At 34.3% G+C, this 16,733-nt stretch overlaps 1 protein-coding gene and 1 long non-coding RNA gene across 2 annotated transcripts in view; both read left to right on the plus strand.

Annotated features, from left to right (window-relative positions):
• The window catches only part of NAALADL2 (N-acetylated alpha-linked acidic dipeptidase like 2), a 1,010,672-nt gene that overhangs the window by 120,005 nt on the left and 873,934 nt on the right, over positions 1 to 16,733 (plus strand). The window lies entirely within an intron of this gene.
• Positions 4,586 to 15,062, plus strand: LOC145723310 (uncharacterized). The gene is made up of 2 exons (XR_014148243.1): positions 4,586 to 8,018; positions 8,224 to 15,062. It is a non-coding gene; the product is annotated as an uncharacterized LOC145723310 (long non-coding RNA).

A 16,733-nucleotide genomic window follows, 5' to 3' on the forward strand; every position in this document is an offset into this window, starting at 1 on the left:
TTTGCTTGAAACCATTGGTATTCAGTTTTTCTTCTTTGAGACAGAATGTTGAATGTAGGAATCTGAATATACAGAATACTATAAACATTTTCATTAAATGCCTTTTCTAGGCCATTAGAAATGTAATATGTAGCTACTTTTCTAGAATATTTTCTAATTTTATTTTCAAATATACATATATAATAATGTTTTAACTATTTTCAAAAAGATTAACAGAAGGAAACTTAATTTAAACGATGTTTGTGAATTTAGTTACAGTATTAGTCAAATACTTCACCTCAATGATTTTGGTATCTTTTTTGACTGACAGAATGCAATTTTCACTGAATAAGGTTAACTTATTCAGTGTTAATATATGCATTTTTTCTTACAGGATCTTAAGATACTCTGATTGTTCATTTTTACATTGGAAAGTTATTTATATTCATTAGATATAGAAAACCAAGTCACCAAGATAGAATGATTTGTTCAAGACCTGAGCCGAAGTCAAAATCATAATATTTGTTAAAAATTTGTAGGTTGGTTTTTAATATCAGTTTGGAAAGATCTTTATTCTAATTTTATTATAATACTCTGCATCTCTGAGGATCTGAAAGAATACTATATCAATAATTTCATGTATAACATTAAGAGTTAATTATTAGACATTTTTTATTCTGCCTGCCTTCATAATGGAAGTTCATCTGAAATAAAAAATTATTTCCCTCTGCACAATTCTATTAAGAAAAACACATTGTACTTTTTTAATAAAGAAGAATATATTTTTGCCTTATTAAAACTAAGAAAGTATATTCATTTTTGGAGTAAGGGCAATAATATCCTTTATTAAATAAAAAGCCATTGACCCAGAGACTTTTTTATAAATATAATTAGTTTATCTTAAGAGAATTATTATGTTTGAGCCTGTAATTCCTTTTAGGTTATTAATAGGAAAGCATTATTTAGAACTGTCAGGAAAATCAATATTGAAACACTTATGTACAGGGTAAAAATGGTGTATCATTATTGATGGTTATTTGATAGGGAAAAGTGTAGCCTCTACATGTATAGAGGTCTCACTTTCAATTAAGTATGCTTGAATAAAAAGATTCAGCTTCATTAAGGTCTTTGGCACCTAAATTGTTCATTTGTTTGTGGTCAGAACATAATCTATAATTATTTTATGAGGAAAATCTTGGCCTTGCCCATAGTTATTTCCTCAGGTGGCATTTATTCAGGATGGGTTTAGATTAAAAGTCTTTAATATCAACCCCAGAGTCCACTTACTTGGTTTTTCATCAATAATACGGAATGTTATATTCCATTCTTAGAAAACATTGCTGAATTCATAACTACCCAGTTTCTGTGAGTGGGTTACTTAATAATATTAAATGGTAATTGTTTGAAGGATATGCAGTTTAATTATTTTGGGTTATTGGTGCTGATTTAAACTTTTTCTTAACTGACACACTTGAGAGAACATTTTCTACTTAGTAGCTCTTTACTGTAGTGACTTAGAGCGAGGAGGAACCCCACATGGAGAGGCCATATCTAAGGGTTGGGAACGTGTAGAGTTCCTGCAAGTAGCCCTGATGTCATTTGATAATACTTGTATTTCTTCTCCCCCAAGGTGAGAAGTGAAGACATAGTGATTAGGATGACACAGGCTGTTGCTCAATCTCAGAGAAAGCCTCAGTTTCCTTATCTCTACTGTAGGAATAAAAATAAAACAAAATTAGAGTTAGTTTGAAGATTAAGGAAGTTAATTTATCTGAAGCTTCTAGTACAGTATCTTCTATATGGTGAACACTCAATATATGCTATCAGTTGTGATAGTTTTATAGTTAATATTTTAAACTTCAGCTCAGATAAAGTTATATTTTTAGAAACACTTTTACTGAACTCCTTGGTCTTAGCTTGAAATGAAGAGTATAAGCAGTATAAAATTTTCTTCTGTTATTATAAAAAAGTTATTGAGTTATCATCAAAATTAGTTTCTCCTTTATGAGGACTCACAGGAGAAACTTCGAACAACTTTATCGCTCACTTGCTTTACTTATTAATCAGAAAGCTTAAAGCATAATGTAACCTTTTCTAGATGACTCATAGTTATTAATAATACCAATTACATTGCAGAAATGGGCTTGTGTCCTGAGGTCTATTGAGGTGCAAAGAAATATTTGCCCCAAGAGAGATGAGTGAGGCAAGATAACTTGACTAGAGTTAACAAAAGCATTTCTGTTGAGAGAAAACTTGGAAATAGATTGTTTTCCTACAAACCATCTCATCGTAAAAATTCACAGTCAAAATCCTAATTTTATAAGGTGTGCAGAAATTCCTTTCATGAAAAATTTAGCTTGGTTATATTTTTATTACATTTGAATTATTTGCTGTGGTGTTTATTTAGGGCCATTGTGTAGGGCCATGTTGGGTATTCTCTGTGCTATTACAGTTGGGCAATTCATAGAAGCCAGAAATAAGTGGTATCCCTTGAAATTGTTCCAGGCACAATCTTCATAATCTTATAAGTGGATCTGCATTTATTATGTACCGATACCTATGTGTTTTACATAGACTATATTCATATAACAAAGCAAGAATTTTTTTATGTAAAGCTATATTGCTATCACATAGCTACTTTTCTATAGCATATTTTAATATTAAATAACATAAAAATTGCTTACAAAGTATTTTACCTAAATTAATATTGTTTATACATTCTATTGCCCTTAACTAACAAATTTACTTTGAAAAAATGAAAATTAAATGACTATCTAAATATAATAGCATATCATGGGAGAAAAACCGTGCTTTCCCATTGAAGTTAACTCCTTTTGAATGGTGAGTGAAGTACAAATAAGATGAAATGGACTTAAGTCTTTATAGGTATTGTTTTCCAAACATATATATTTATCCAGATATGTAAATAACACTGAAAAGTAATAGAGACCTTTGTTTACAATATTTACCATATTGGCTAAATGCAGTTCGACCAACCTCTCTGAAACGTGGAAAAAATATACCATTACTGAGAAAATATCATAAAATCAACAATAGTAGTTGTAATTAAATGGAAAAATACATGTAAAATCTAAATTAAAATGATTAATAAAATGGCATGCTTCTTCATAATCTCTAAAATATTTTATTACTCCCCAAAATTCAGTCTTGCATTACCTATTCCTATTACCACTTGACATATAGCGTATAAGATCACTGGATTGTGGTTAAGCAAATAGTCTCACATTGACTCTAACACTTTATCAATACATAAATCATGAACTATGAGAATCTTTTAATGGAGTTTTAGAAGCATAGTCTCATACCAATAAGCAATTAATGAATTTTTAATGACTACTTTCAAATACTAGCATCAATTGATATGGACATAAGTACTTCATTCTTAGACATTGTATTAACATAAAGTGCCTTTTTTGGTGGCATCAGTTAAATATTGTATGTGTTTTCAAATGTGTATACCTATATGTTTTACATGCTATCCATTTAGTGTGTCACGGTGGGCAGTTTAATGATCTGAATGTTTAGTTTCTGGTATTTGGGTTGAATGATAATTCTGTTTGGTGCTCTTATCTCTGGCAGGTGCTGTGCTCGCTGTATTGTCTCATAATTTAAGGGGAATATTGATTTACTGTCTCCCTGGGTTGAATGTATTTGGCATTATATATGCCAAATGATGCAAATTTTTTCAGCTCTTGAAGTTACTTGATAGATCACTGAAACCAACAAAGTCCCCTAGGTCTTCATTCTGTCTTTCAGAGCTTAAGACCGAGGAATTTATAACATGTCAAGCAACTTGTGCCAAAGTGGAACATTCAGTTGCTGAGCCACAAGGCTAGCTTGCTAGTTTTCATTTTGTAAATATCAGCACCATTTTTCATTTTCAGGTAGACTCTAAATCAGTCTTGTGGAAACTGTGTCCATGTCTTAAACATTTATGCAGTAATTCTCAGAAGACTTGGAAGAAAGAGGAAATTAAAATTAGCTACACAAATTAAGGGAAAGGTATTTTCCTTGGAATTATGACCCTTATATAGAGATTTTTGGCCAATAGTAAGAAAATAAAAGAGACTGATAGCCCTGTGGTTATGAAAGGAAAATGCTGAATTTCCATTGTAGAAGGAACTCCTTAAACGTGGAGTCACGTACCTAGGTTCTGGGGCTTGCTCTGTATCGAGTTATTGACTGAATTTAGGGAAGATTGCTCCTTTAGTCCGTATCGTCTAGCCCTTGTTCCTGAATTTGGGGCGGATAACTTCTATGTTTTCTTTAGGCTCTAATAGTCTATATTTCTATAAGCAACACTGTAAGGAATTTAAATGTCTTTACTAAACTCTCGGGATTAGATGAGAAAGTATAGTAATCATTTTCTGGATTTCTACATATTTGCTTATTTCACAGATAGCAAATTAACTTTTTAAACTAAGTATTTTATTGAAGCATAACATATATAAAGTATGCCAATTAAAAATGTTAAGCTTGATGAATTTCTTTTCAGGGTAAAGATTATACCATGAATTCTCTACCCATCAGAAAGTAGAATATTATTATTGCTCCAGAAACCCTCCTTCCTTGTCAAAGGTAACCATTATCCTGATTTTTAACACCATAGATTAGATCCACCTTTTATTGAACTTTATTAAAAAAATGGAATCATACCGTATGTGCCTTTTTTGTGTCTAACTTTTTCATTCAAAATTGTTACTGAGAGTCACTCATATTTCTGCTGGATCAGTAGTCCATTTGTTTTCATTACTATATATTCCATTGGGAAAACTGTCAATTTATTTATTTTGTTGACAGCTTTTTGATTGTTTCTATGAATACTATCACTGTGGGTATTTATATTCATGTCTTTTAGTTAATATTATGATGAATTTTACTGGAGGATATATACCTAGAGTGTAATTGCTAGGCTATATGATATGCATATTTTCAGCTTTAGTAGACATCAGCGAGTTTGCTAAAATGGGTGTTAAAATTTACATACCTGGCAACGATATATCATGCTTTCCATCACAACACTTCCTTATAAACACTTGGTATTGTCAGAATGTTTAATGTTAGCCATTCTGGTGGGTGAATGTGTTTTTTTTGTTGTTGTTCTGGATAACTAATGAGATAGAGCAGCTTTTCCTATGTTTATTGGACATCTTTAGAAATTTAACATTTGAATCTAGAAAGGCAAATTTTATCAATGGATTTGCAGTTATAACAGTCCATTTTCGGAATGTTTATATTCCTTCAAGTTAGCTACCAAATTATCTAAAAAGCTATGAAATTGTGGAACTCAAAAGTTTCCCTCGTCCAACCATATGGTAGCACTGGCAGACGATGACACAACTTTTTCAGAAATATCTCTGTTTCAAGGCAGCCCATTCCATCTGGGGAGAGCTCAAATTGTTATAAAACTATTTCTTAATTGATTCAAAACCTGCCTTTACATAATTTTGGTCTGATAACCCAAATATTGTTTTTTGAACAATGCGGAATAAATTGATACTCTTTCCTATCTGTTGAACCTTTACATATTTGAACAGAGCTATCCCTCTTGTGCTCTCTAGGGTCTGTGTCTGAAGGCTGAACCTAATTCTTACAACCATTTCACATTTGTCTTGCTTGCTAGACCATTCATTCACTCTTCTGCACATATTTCTATGGATATACTTGAATTTGTCATTGACTTTCCAAGCCTGTGGTATTTAAAATTACATTTACTTTTCCATAGATCATCCTAAAATCCTGAATCCACTATGATCTATAAGCTGATCGGCTTTTATTTGTTGAACTCCTCATGTGGCAGATTCTGGTCATTATATATTATTTCAGTTAATCTTCACAATGCAATTATTGCAGTTTTACAGGAGAAAGTGGATGTCAGGGGATAAGTAACATGCTCAGTATCATAATACAAGTATTCAGTGGAGCAAAGTTTGAATCCAGGTTTGTGAAATTCAAATGCCCATGTTCCGTCATGCAAATTTTGCTCCTTTGCACATGTACATGTCTGTGTATTGTATTAGCTTCCTAGAGATCCTCTAACAAATACCACAGATTGGAAGGCTTAGAACAACAGAACTTTATTTTCTCACAGTTGAGAGGCTAGAAGTCCAAAATGAGGTTGTTGTCAGGGAAGATTCCCACTGGAGGCTCTGTTCAGTGCCTCTCTTCTACTTTCTGGTGGTTGCTGGCAGGCCTTGGCATTCCTGGTTTCTAGATGCATCACTCTGATCTTTGTCTTCAAATGACATGCTCTCTGTGTCCAAATTTCTCTTATAATGATACTAGTCATTGGATTTAGAGCCCACCCTGAACCAGTATGACTTTGACTTAACTTGATTACATCTATGAAGACCCTTTTTCAAATAAGGTCATATTCATACGTATTGGGAGTTGGGACTTCAAAATATCTTTTGGGAGTCACAGTTCAATTCACAACATGTCTATATAAAGGAAAATACATAATACACACTGATTTTTATTTGGAGATAGTTAGCATGTAACAGCAAAATAGCATATAGGTAGCAGATGTTTTTATTAAGTCAAACAAAGATTTTGATAATTAACATTCTCATTAAGCTGTTGTCTATGCAGTAATCATAGATGTACTGCAATTGCCAATATTAAGAGCATGAACACAAATGATTTTCAACTATTTGCAAGCACTAAAAGTGAAATAAAAGTATTCAGTGCTTACAGTTATTGAATTGTTACTTCTGAAACAACTACAATGTATTCTCTAATTTAAAAATAACTATACTCCAGTATAAAATTTGTTATTGTTAAGAAAGTCAATGTCTTTATAGATAATTTCCTTTGAAAAGCCCCTTAAAATTTATGGTTTCCACTTGTCATTAAATGATTTTGAGTGTAGTATTTGCTTTCTTTAAATAAACCAATGTGGAAACAACTTTTGAAAGCACAAATACGCATTTATGGATACAAATCTGATTTATCTAGCAGTGCAGAACTTCAGCCATCATTTCTCTTCTTTAAAAAAAAATTTAATTGTGGTAAAAAGTATGTAACTTAGAATTTATCATCTTAATGATTTTTAAATGTATAGTTAAGTGTTAAATATATTCATATATAACAGATCTTTTGAACTTTTTTATCTTGCAAACCTGAAACTATACTCAGTGAACAACAGCTCCTGACTTCTCCCTCCCCTCAGTCCTTTGCAACCATTATTCTACTTTGTATTTCTATGAGTTTGACTAATTTAAATTCTTCATATAAGTGGAATTGACAGTATTTGCATTTTTGTGACTGACTGACTTTACTAGCATAATGTCTTCAAGATACATTCATGCTGTAGCACGTGACAGGACTTCCTTACTGTTTAAGCCTTGATAGTATTCCATGGTTTATATATACCACATTTTCTTTTTGCACTTATCTGTCAGTGGATATGGATCGCTTCCATCTTGACTATTATGAGTAGTGCTGCTATGAACACAGATGTGCAAATATTTCTGAATTATCTGATGTGTGTATACATTACTCAAGTCCTAATATAAGGATATTCTAAACTTACTGATGAAGGTAAACAAGAGACAACCGTGATTCACATATTCTCTGTCCTTGTGTGACTCTGCTGCCCCAACACAATGCATTTCATTGTTTACTTTTTCTCTCCCACATTGGATAATAGCTGACCTTCGGTTTTCTACCCTCCAGCCTTGGAACATAGCCGTTTAAGTAAAAAGCTTAAAAGTAGAACAGGGCTGCAAATGCCAACAAAAATGTTTACTCAAAGGCACTTTGTTAAAAGGTGTGTGAAAGAAAAAGTTTACTGATTCCATCACCGTTCAGCATGTTTATTGAGAGCCTACTATGGGTCAGACTCTATTCTTTAAGAATAGAACAGTGAGCAAATCAGGAAAAAACCCCTGCCCTTCTGGAGCCTGTGTTTTTTTGTGAGACAAGCAAGTGTATATGATGGTGGTGTCATGGTGATGACGCCTCTGTGTATGATATGTTAGGGAGAAATACTTGTTAATAAGAAAGGAGTTAATAGGGTGCCTGGGTGGCTCAGTTGGTTAAGCGACTGCCTTCGGCTCAGGTCATGATCCTGGAGTCCCGGGATCGAGTCCCGCATCGGGCTCCCTGCTCAGCAGGGAGTCTGCTTCTCTCTCTGACCCTCACCCCTCTCATGCTCTCTCTCTCATTCTCTCTCTCAAATAAATAAATAAAATCTTTAAAAAAAAAAGAAGAGTTAATAAGAACAGGAAGTGTCAAAGGGCATAATTTTACATAAGGTAGTTAAGAGAGGCTTACCTGAGGTGACTTTTGAGTAAATATTTGATAGTCAAGGGGTGAATCATGGGGTTATCTAAGAGCATTTCAGGCAGTGAGAGCATCAAGAACAAGGGCCCTGTGGTGAGATAGGCCTAGTGAGGATGTCACTGTCACTCAAATGGAGGGGTGGGAAGAGAGTGGGACAAATAAAGTGACAGAGAGCAAAGGATTTGTAGGTCATTATAAAGACTGGTTTGTACTCTGATTGAAATGGGAAACTACTGTGGACTTGTGAGCAGAGTAGTGACAGGCTCTGACATAGGCTTTCAAAAAATCACTCTGGTTGCTAGATTGATTAGAGCCACCTTAAAGGATGGTCAGTCTCAGTTAATGATGTGTGTGTGTGTGTGTGTGTGTGTACAGTTCTTTTTTATGAAAGTAAAGGAGACATTTTGGCATACTGAGATTAGGCCAACAAAATACTTTCTGCTGAAGGAATTTCAACATAGATCACTAAATAGCTCTTACAAGCCCACTTTATGGAATCATTCAAGGTGTTGGGGCTAATAGGTAAATGACATCCTCTTCCTTCAAGAAACGCAATTTGATTGTAATACAAATTCAGTTTCATAAATTCATATTAATAAATTCTTATTCATAATAAGAATGGGAATGTGGAAGAAGAAACATTTGATTTAGACTGTGGCGATCTAGGATGGCTTCATAGATAATGATATATTTGACTTGGGCCTTGAAAAAATAATAGAAAACTGACAGGTTAAAAAGGTAGAGAAACAGGCATTCCAAAACAAGGCACAAAACTGCTTTGTTATGTAGGTACTGAAAATGTACAAATACTGTGATATCGAGCTTCTTAGTTTTGAGGGAAAATGTCCCACATTTACCTAACCACCCTCCCATTTTTCCCTCCTCCCCATATATTCGTGATCTTTGTGCTTTTTAAAGGATTTCCAACATAATACTGAAAGTATTTATTGAATACTAACTTTTTGTGGAAAAATTAAAGAGAATTCCCTTAGTTATCTATTTGCATTTCTGTTGGGCCCAGAGTAGGTGTAGGAAGAAGCAAATAACTGGGTTGATGAAGGAAAGGGTTTATTTTTTACAGTATCATTTTTCTCTCCCTCTATTTCCTCTCTCCCTCCACTCTTTTTTTTTTTTTTTAAAGATTTTATTTATTTGACAGTGAGAGATACAGCGAGAGAGGGAACACAAGCAGGGGGAGTGGGAGAGGGAGAAGCAGGCTTCCCGCGGAGCAGGGAGCCCGATGCGGGGCTCGATCCCAGGACCCCGGGATCATAACCTGAGCTGAAGGCAGACGCTTAACAACTGAGCCACCCAGGCGCCCCTCCCTCCACTCTTTTTTCTCCTGTTTTGTCTGACTCTTCTCACTCCAGAGTCTACTCTGACCTGGATGTAATTATAAATTCATGTTACTTATATTTATAATTGACTTAATTTTTTTTAACAAGGTAAACATTTTATAAATTCCCTAAAAAAATTATTCTTATTAATTTTTGTTTCCTGTGATTTAGTTTTCCTGGATAGGAAAAAGTTTCTCAACTTAGTTGTAGGTTATATTCATTATTGATACTTGGCTGGATACGGTTCATTTTCAAAATGTAATTTGACTTTTGGTCTATCCCTTTATTTTTTTTTAAAGATTTTTGCTATGAATTCATAAAAATGCTGTACACTTGCCTTACCTTTATTAAATAGCAGTTCTGAGTGTATAATGTGAACTTCAACAGATTTTTTTTTAGCTAGTGACTTTTGGAGGTAAGTATTCTATTTTTAAATTTACTGTTTAGGGGAAAAATATCTCAGGAAGCGTTGAGATTATTTCTAGTTACGAAGAGAGACTGTTTAGGGATGACATTTGCACTTGAGAGCTGCTGCGGAAATGGGTTCATCTAGTTAACCTTCATCCGAATTGCCATCTTCTACGTTATCCTATGAAACAACAGGAGAAGGAGAAAATGTTAATAAGGAAGCTTTTCAGGATTAATTTTTTTCATTTTCAGAAAGTGAAGTGTTCGCCACTTTCCATCTTAAATAAGGTTTCTTGCTTGGCAACATAGGCTTTGCTGCAGTAATTGCGTGCTCGCAGCAAATACTTGATGGTGGAGAAGACAAGTGCAAAAAGCAATTTTTGCAACAGCCAACCAGAACAGCCTGTTCTGTTCCCAATAAATTAATGGATTTAACCTTGCAGCTGTAGCAGTGTTATTATGCAAATATACTCTGAGTATTATGAAAGCCAACTGATTGTCTATAGAGAAAGTTGTTGCTTTCTTCCTCAGAATTCTGAGTGACTAGATAATTGACACATTGTATAACCATGTTAAGTGAAGAAAAAAAAATATTTTCAGTAAATCGACTGAGTTTTATTTTGTTTCAATGTTTTCAGCAATTTACTGAGGCTTTTACTTAGAACAATATTATTTAGCACAGTAAATTCAAGTGTCCACAGACAGCCTCCTAGAGAAGGGAAGGAAGGAGAAATATTGTATGGCTCTCTGTGTTATGTTTTTAATTCTGGCAGAAATTAAAATTTCCTTCAGTGTTATTCAAGTGTAATGGCCTGATTGTACTGAATATCTTTGAAGCAATGTATTTGGATTCTGGTCCATGATAGGCTAGAGAACGATTCACTAATTACTTGATCAAGTTGATAGCCACTTCGGTGTTTAAAGCTGATCTTAGATTTATACCACATATAAAACACTTACAGTTGAAAGTTCACACTTGGTAATTGACCAATTGTGAAGATCGCTCAAAGGGCTCTTCACTAGATTGAAGTTCCATGGCTAATGAAATCTTAGATTTAAAAATATTTAAAAAGAGAAAGTATAAGAGTGAGAACATTGGTGGCTTCATTGTGGTAAGGCTCTAGTTCATGGGGAAAATGATGATCTTGGGGATATCAGTTCAACCGTTTTATATGAACAATATGCATATATTTTGTTTTGTCATAGCCAATATTCACCTTAGGTGAGCTTTATACTGTTAGATCATATAAAATCAATTTAAAAAATATTTAAAGTGTTTTGAAACCATTCTGTACATAGACAGATATTAGAGATTATAATAATTGCAGCTGTGTAGTTGAAAGACCACTACTTTGGAATCTGAAGTCCTAGATTTTTGTGCTTTGATTTTTTTTTTTAACTTCTTAAAAAGTCTTCATCTAAAAATAACAATGCCTGAGAACAGATTTCAATGAGAATAGATTTAAATACATGTAGAAAAGCCTTATAAACCTTAAGTCACAAGATATATATATTATTCTTTAATGATATTTGTATATATTTATGGTCTTTATCTTTCAGTAAAACATTAAACCAGCATTTCACCTCAAGTTAATAATTCTTGCATTTACATCCCAAACAAAATGTTTTGAAATTTGTATCTCTTTAAAAATTTTTATTGTCATTCTTGCAAAATAAATATAAAAATTAACAGTGATTCAAATTTGGTAACTATAACATTGCCATTACTTTAAAAAAAACACTTTTGTCATGCATACCCTTTGCACTACTTAACATCCAATCCATTCTTTCCTATATTTTTTACAGTATCCTGAGTACTTTTGTATCTAACCACTCAATTTTTATTTATGTAAATGCTTCTCCTCTATCATACCTCTGTTTTCTTCTAGTCTAGTAGTGACTCTATCCTGAGTTTGGGATTTGTTATTTCTTTGCTTTTAATCCTTATGGTTTGACACGTGTGTTTGTGTCCTTAAAAAATACATTGTTTTCATGCTTTTGGACTTCATGATCATGTGGAATTTCCTCTCTTGGGGCTTTTTTTTTTCCATTTAACATCATAGCATTTTGTCATTCATGTCATAATATTAATATAATTTATATATTACATACATATGTCATGCATATTATGTAATTAATGTTCATCTCTGTATTTTATTTCATCATGTGAATATACCATTATTAATTTACTTTTTCTCCTGTCAGTAGCATTTGGTTTCTTTTGAGTAGTTTTGTTCCTTTTCTTTTATATTTCTAATATAGGCAGTTTTTATATATAGCTGATTCTCATTATTCATGGTGGTTATGTTTTATAAAGTTGATTAGAACACAGAATTAGCCAATACCAAATCATTGACCCTAGGGGAAATACAGGGTTAGATTTCTGGTAGCCTCTGGTCACAACATTTTCCTCAATCAGTACATAACCTTTTTTATGTATGTTTCTGTTCAAAGACACCTTATGTAATATATATTGTTGATTCATTAACAGTGGACTCATGGCCAACAGCACTCTAACTCAAGACTGAATGAAGCTTCTCTAACATGTGGATTTTCTCCACGAGGCACAGCATAGCTTCTCACACTTAGTAGCATCAGACAGCACTTCAGTACAACACTTGGGGGCCTTCGTAGACAGCAAAATTATGTACAAAAAGAACAAAAATGCAAAAAAACAAAGCAAAACAAAACTCAAAAAACTGTGCCGCTAAATAGACTAGAGGAAGGATACTGGTTTACAGTATGAGAGCTGAAGCAAGCAGAGGGTCTCTTTTTCAACCTCAGGTGGGAATGTATACATAAGATGATGTAACTTTTCTACTACTCTGTGCATGTATATATCTTTGAATGGCAACAAAAGCACAGCAGGTCACAAATAAATTTTAGAGAAGAGCTGAAATCACAAACAGGGAATTCATGAATGAGAGTAGACAATATGTATTTTGCTGAAGTGCTTCTCAAACACTGGTTTAGTAAAAGTCAGATTTCTGGGCCCACCTGCTGAGATTCTGATTTAGTAAGTCTGGAGTAGGGCCCAAGAATTTGCATTTCTAACTAGTTTTTGGGTGATGCTGATAATGCCAGTTCATGGAACACACTTTACAAAGCTCTTTTTTAAAAATATATTTAAAAAAAATTCTTTAAATTCAATTTAGTAAACATATACTGTGTTATTAGTTACCAGGGTAGAATTTAGTGATTCATCAGTTGCATATAATACCCAGTGCTCATTACATCAAGTGCCCTCCTTAATGCCATCACCCAGTTACCCCATCCCCCCACCCACCTCCCCTCCAGCAACCCTCAGCTTGTTTCCTAGAGTTCAGCATCTCTTTATAGTTTGCTTCCCTCTTTATTTTCATGTTATTTTATCTTTGCTTCCCTTCCCCCTATGTTCATCTGTTTCATTTCTTAAATTCCACATATGAATTAAGTCATATGGTATTTTTCTCTGACTGCCTTCTTTCTCTTAGCATAATAACCTCTAGTTCCATCCATATCATTGCAAATGACAAGATTTCATTTGTTTGATGGCTGAGTAATATTCCATTGTATATATATATACTACCTCTTTATCCATTCATCTGTTGATGAACACCTGGGCTCTCTCCATATTTTGACTATTGAGGACATCGCTGCTATAAACATTGCAGTACCTCTGAAACAAATAATACATTATATGTTAAAAAAAAAAAAAAAAAGAAGAAGAAGATAGCAGGAAGGGAAAATGAAGGGGGGGAAATCGGAGGGGGAGATGAACCATGAGAGACTATGGACTCTGAGAAACAAACTGAGGGTTCTAGAGGGGAGGGGGATGGGGAGATGGGTTAGCCTGGTGATGGGTATTAAAGAGGGCACGTACTGAATGGAGTACTGAATAAGCAAACAATGAATCATGGAACACTGCATCAAAAACTAATGATGTAATGTATGGTGGTTAATATAACATAATAAAATTAAAAAAAGGAAAAAAAATTGGGATACAGGTGCCCCTTCAAATCACTATGTTTATATCCTTTGGATTAATACCTAGTAGTGCAATTGCTGGGTTGTGTTGGGTAGTTCTATTTTCAACTTTTTGTGGAACCTCCATACTGTTTTCCAGAGTGGCTGCACCAGCTTGCATTCCCACCAACAGTGTAAGAGGTTTCCCCCTTCTTTGCATCCTCACCAACATCTGTTGTTTCCTGACTTGTTAATTTTAGCCATTCTGACTGGTGTGAGGTGCTATTTCATTGTGGTTTTGATTTGTATTTCCCTGATGCCAAGTGATGTTGAGCATTTTTTCATGTGTCTGTTGGTCATTTGTGTGTCGACTTTGGAGAAGTGTCTGTTCATGTCTTCTGCCCATTTCTTGACTGGATTTTTGTTCTTTGGGTGTTGAGTTTGATAATTTTATAGATTTTGGATACTAGCTCTTTATCTGATAAGACATTTGCAAATATCTTTGCCCATTCCATAGGTTGCCTTTTAGTTTTGTTGACTGCTATGCTAAAGCTTCTTATCTTGATGAAGTCCTCATAGTTAATTTTTGCTTTTGTTTCTCTTACCTTTTAGACATGGGTCTAGCAAGAAGTTGCTGTGGTTGAAGTCACAGAGGTTGCTGTCTATGTTCTCTAGGATTTTGGTGGATTCCTGTCTCACATTTAGGTCTTTCATCCATTTTGAGTCTATTTTTGTGTATGGTGTAAAGAAAGTGGTCCAGTTTCATTCTTTTGCATGTGGCTGTCCAATTTTCCCAACACCATTTGTTGAAGAGACTGTCTTTTTTCCATTTGGATATTCTTTCCTGCTTTGTCAAAGATTAGCTGTCCATAGCATTGAGAGTCCATTTCTGGGTTCTCTATTCTGTTCCATTGATCAATATGTCTGTTTTTATGCCAGTACCATACTGTCTTGATGATTTTAGCTTTGTAATACAGCTTGAAGTCTGGCATTGTGATGCCTCCAGCTTTGGTTTTCTTTTTTCAACATAACTCAGGCTATTTGGGTTTTTTTCTGGTTCCATACAAATTTTTGGATTGTTTATTCCAGCTCTGTGAAAAATGCTGGTGGAATTTTGACAGGGATTGCATTGAATATGTATATTGTGCAAAGCTCTTCTTTGGCTGCTTTTAAGTTAATTTTTCTTTGTTCAGTTTTACTGCGCTCTGTGTAGATATAAATTTGTTTATTTATACTGCTTAGACATTGTTGAACTTCCTCAATCTTTGGTTGGTATTTTTAATCAATTCTGAAAAATGCTCATTCCTTACTAACTTACATTCCTTCTAACTTTATGTTCTGTTTTTTCTCTCTTCTCCATCTGTCATTCCAATTCAATTTTTAACTTTCTCCATCCTTTGTCTTACTTCCTCTTCCACATACCCTGTTTCCTTGTCTCTCTCCGCTGTTATTGTGGATATTTTTTTCATATATATTTTCTAGCTCACTGGTTCCCCCTTCAACTTTGTCTAAAATGCTATTGAAACTTAAGGAGTTTTAAATTTAATTATATTTTTAGTTGTAGAATTTTTATATGGTCCTTTTGCATATATACTGACTCATAATAGATTTTTGATCCCTTACATTTCTATAAATCTATTAAACATACTTTATATTTTATGTCTGATTCCAATTTTAAATTACATATGTGAATCACACCTGTGTCTCATGTTATTTCTATTAGATAGTGCTGCCCTAGCAATTGAGCAGCCTTCCTAGACCATGAAGGAAAGGAACAAGATAGAAGGACCATGGGAACCTGTAACCAAGAACCAGATTTGAATTAACTGAAATTAAATGAAAAGCAGCCCCTTGGACTTCTTTTATTTGTAACATGTAGGAATGGAGATATAGGAGGGGCACATAGACAATAAATAAATACACGTATGTCTAAGTAATACACTATCAGGTCATGGTAAATGCTATGAAAAAGCAAGGTAAATTGATACAGAATAATTGGGAGAGAGAATATGTAGTTATAAATTGCTAAGGGAAGATCTCTGAGGAGAAATTTCAGCAGAAACAAAGTAAGGGTGAAGTCATGTGACTATTTGGGGGAGAATGTCCTTTGAAGATAAACTAGCATGTGCTTTGAAGTGGGGCAAGTGTATTCTCACACAGCAGTGTCAGCAGTGTGAATTGTAACAGTTCCTGAGGAAACATTCAGCAGCAATTATTAAAAATCTAAAATACTTGGGGCTCCTGGGTGGCTCAGTCAGTTAAGCGTCTGCCTTCAGTTCAGGTCATGATCTCAGGGTTCTGGGATGCAGCCCCGCATTGGGCCCCCTGCTTAGCGGGAAGCCTGCTTCTCCCTCTGCCTCTGTGCTTGTGTGCTCTCTCTCTCTTTCAAATAAATAAATAAATCTTAAAAAAAAATTTAAAATACAAACTTTTGCCCCACAACCGCATCTCAGAGGCTCTATCCCATTGGGAAAGGCATTGAGTACATTAATAAGTTTTATATATGTATACTGATGATTATTGTGGCAGCATTTTTTTTTTAAGGTTTTATTTATTTGACAGAGAGAGAGAGCACAAGCGGGGAGGGACAGGCAGAGAGAGAGGGAGAAGCAGGCTCCCCACTGAGCTGGGAGGCTGACGCAGGGCTTGATCCCAGGACCTCAAGATCATGACTTGAGCCAAAGGCAGCCACTTAACCAACTTAGCCACCCAGGTGCCCCTGTGGCAGCAGTTTTAATGGCAAAAGACTGAAAACAA

This window comes from Leptonychotes weddellii, chromosome 1 (genome assembly GCF_054177405.1).
Source record: "Leptonychotes weddellii isolate Sample4059 chromosome 1, ASM5417740v2, whole genome shotgun sequence".
NCBI lineage: Eukaryota > Metazoa > Chordata > Mammalia > Carnivora > Phocidae > Leptonychotes > Leptonychotes weddellii.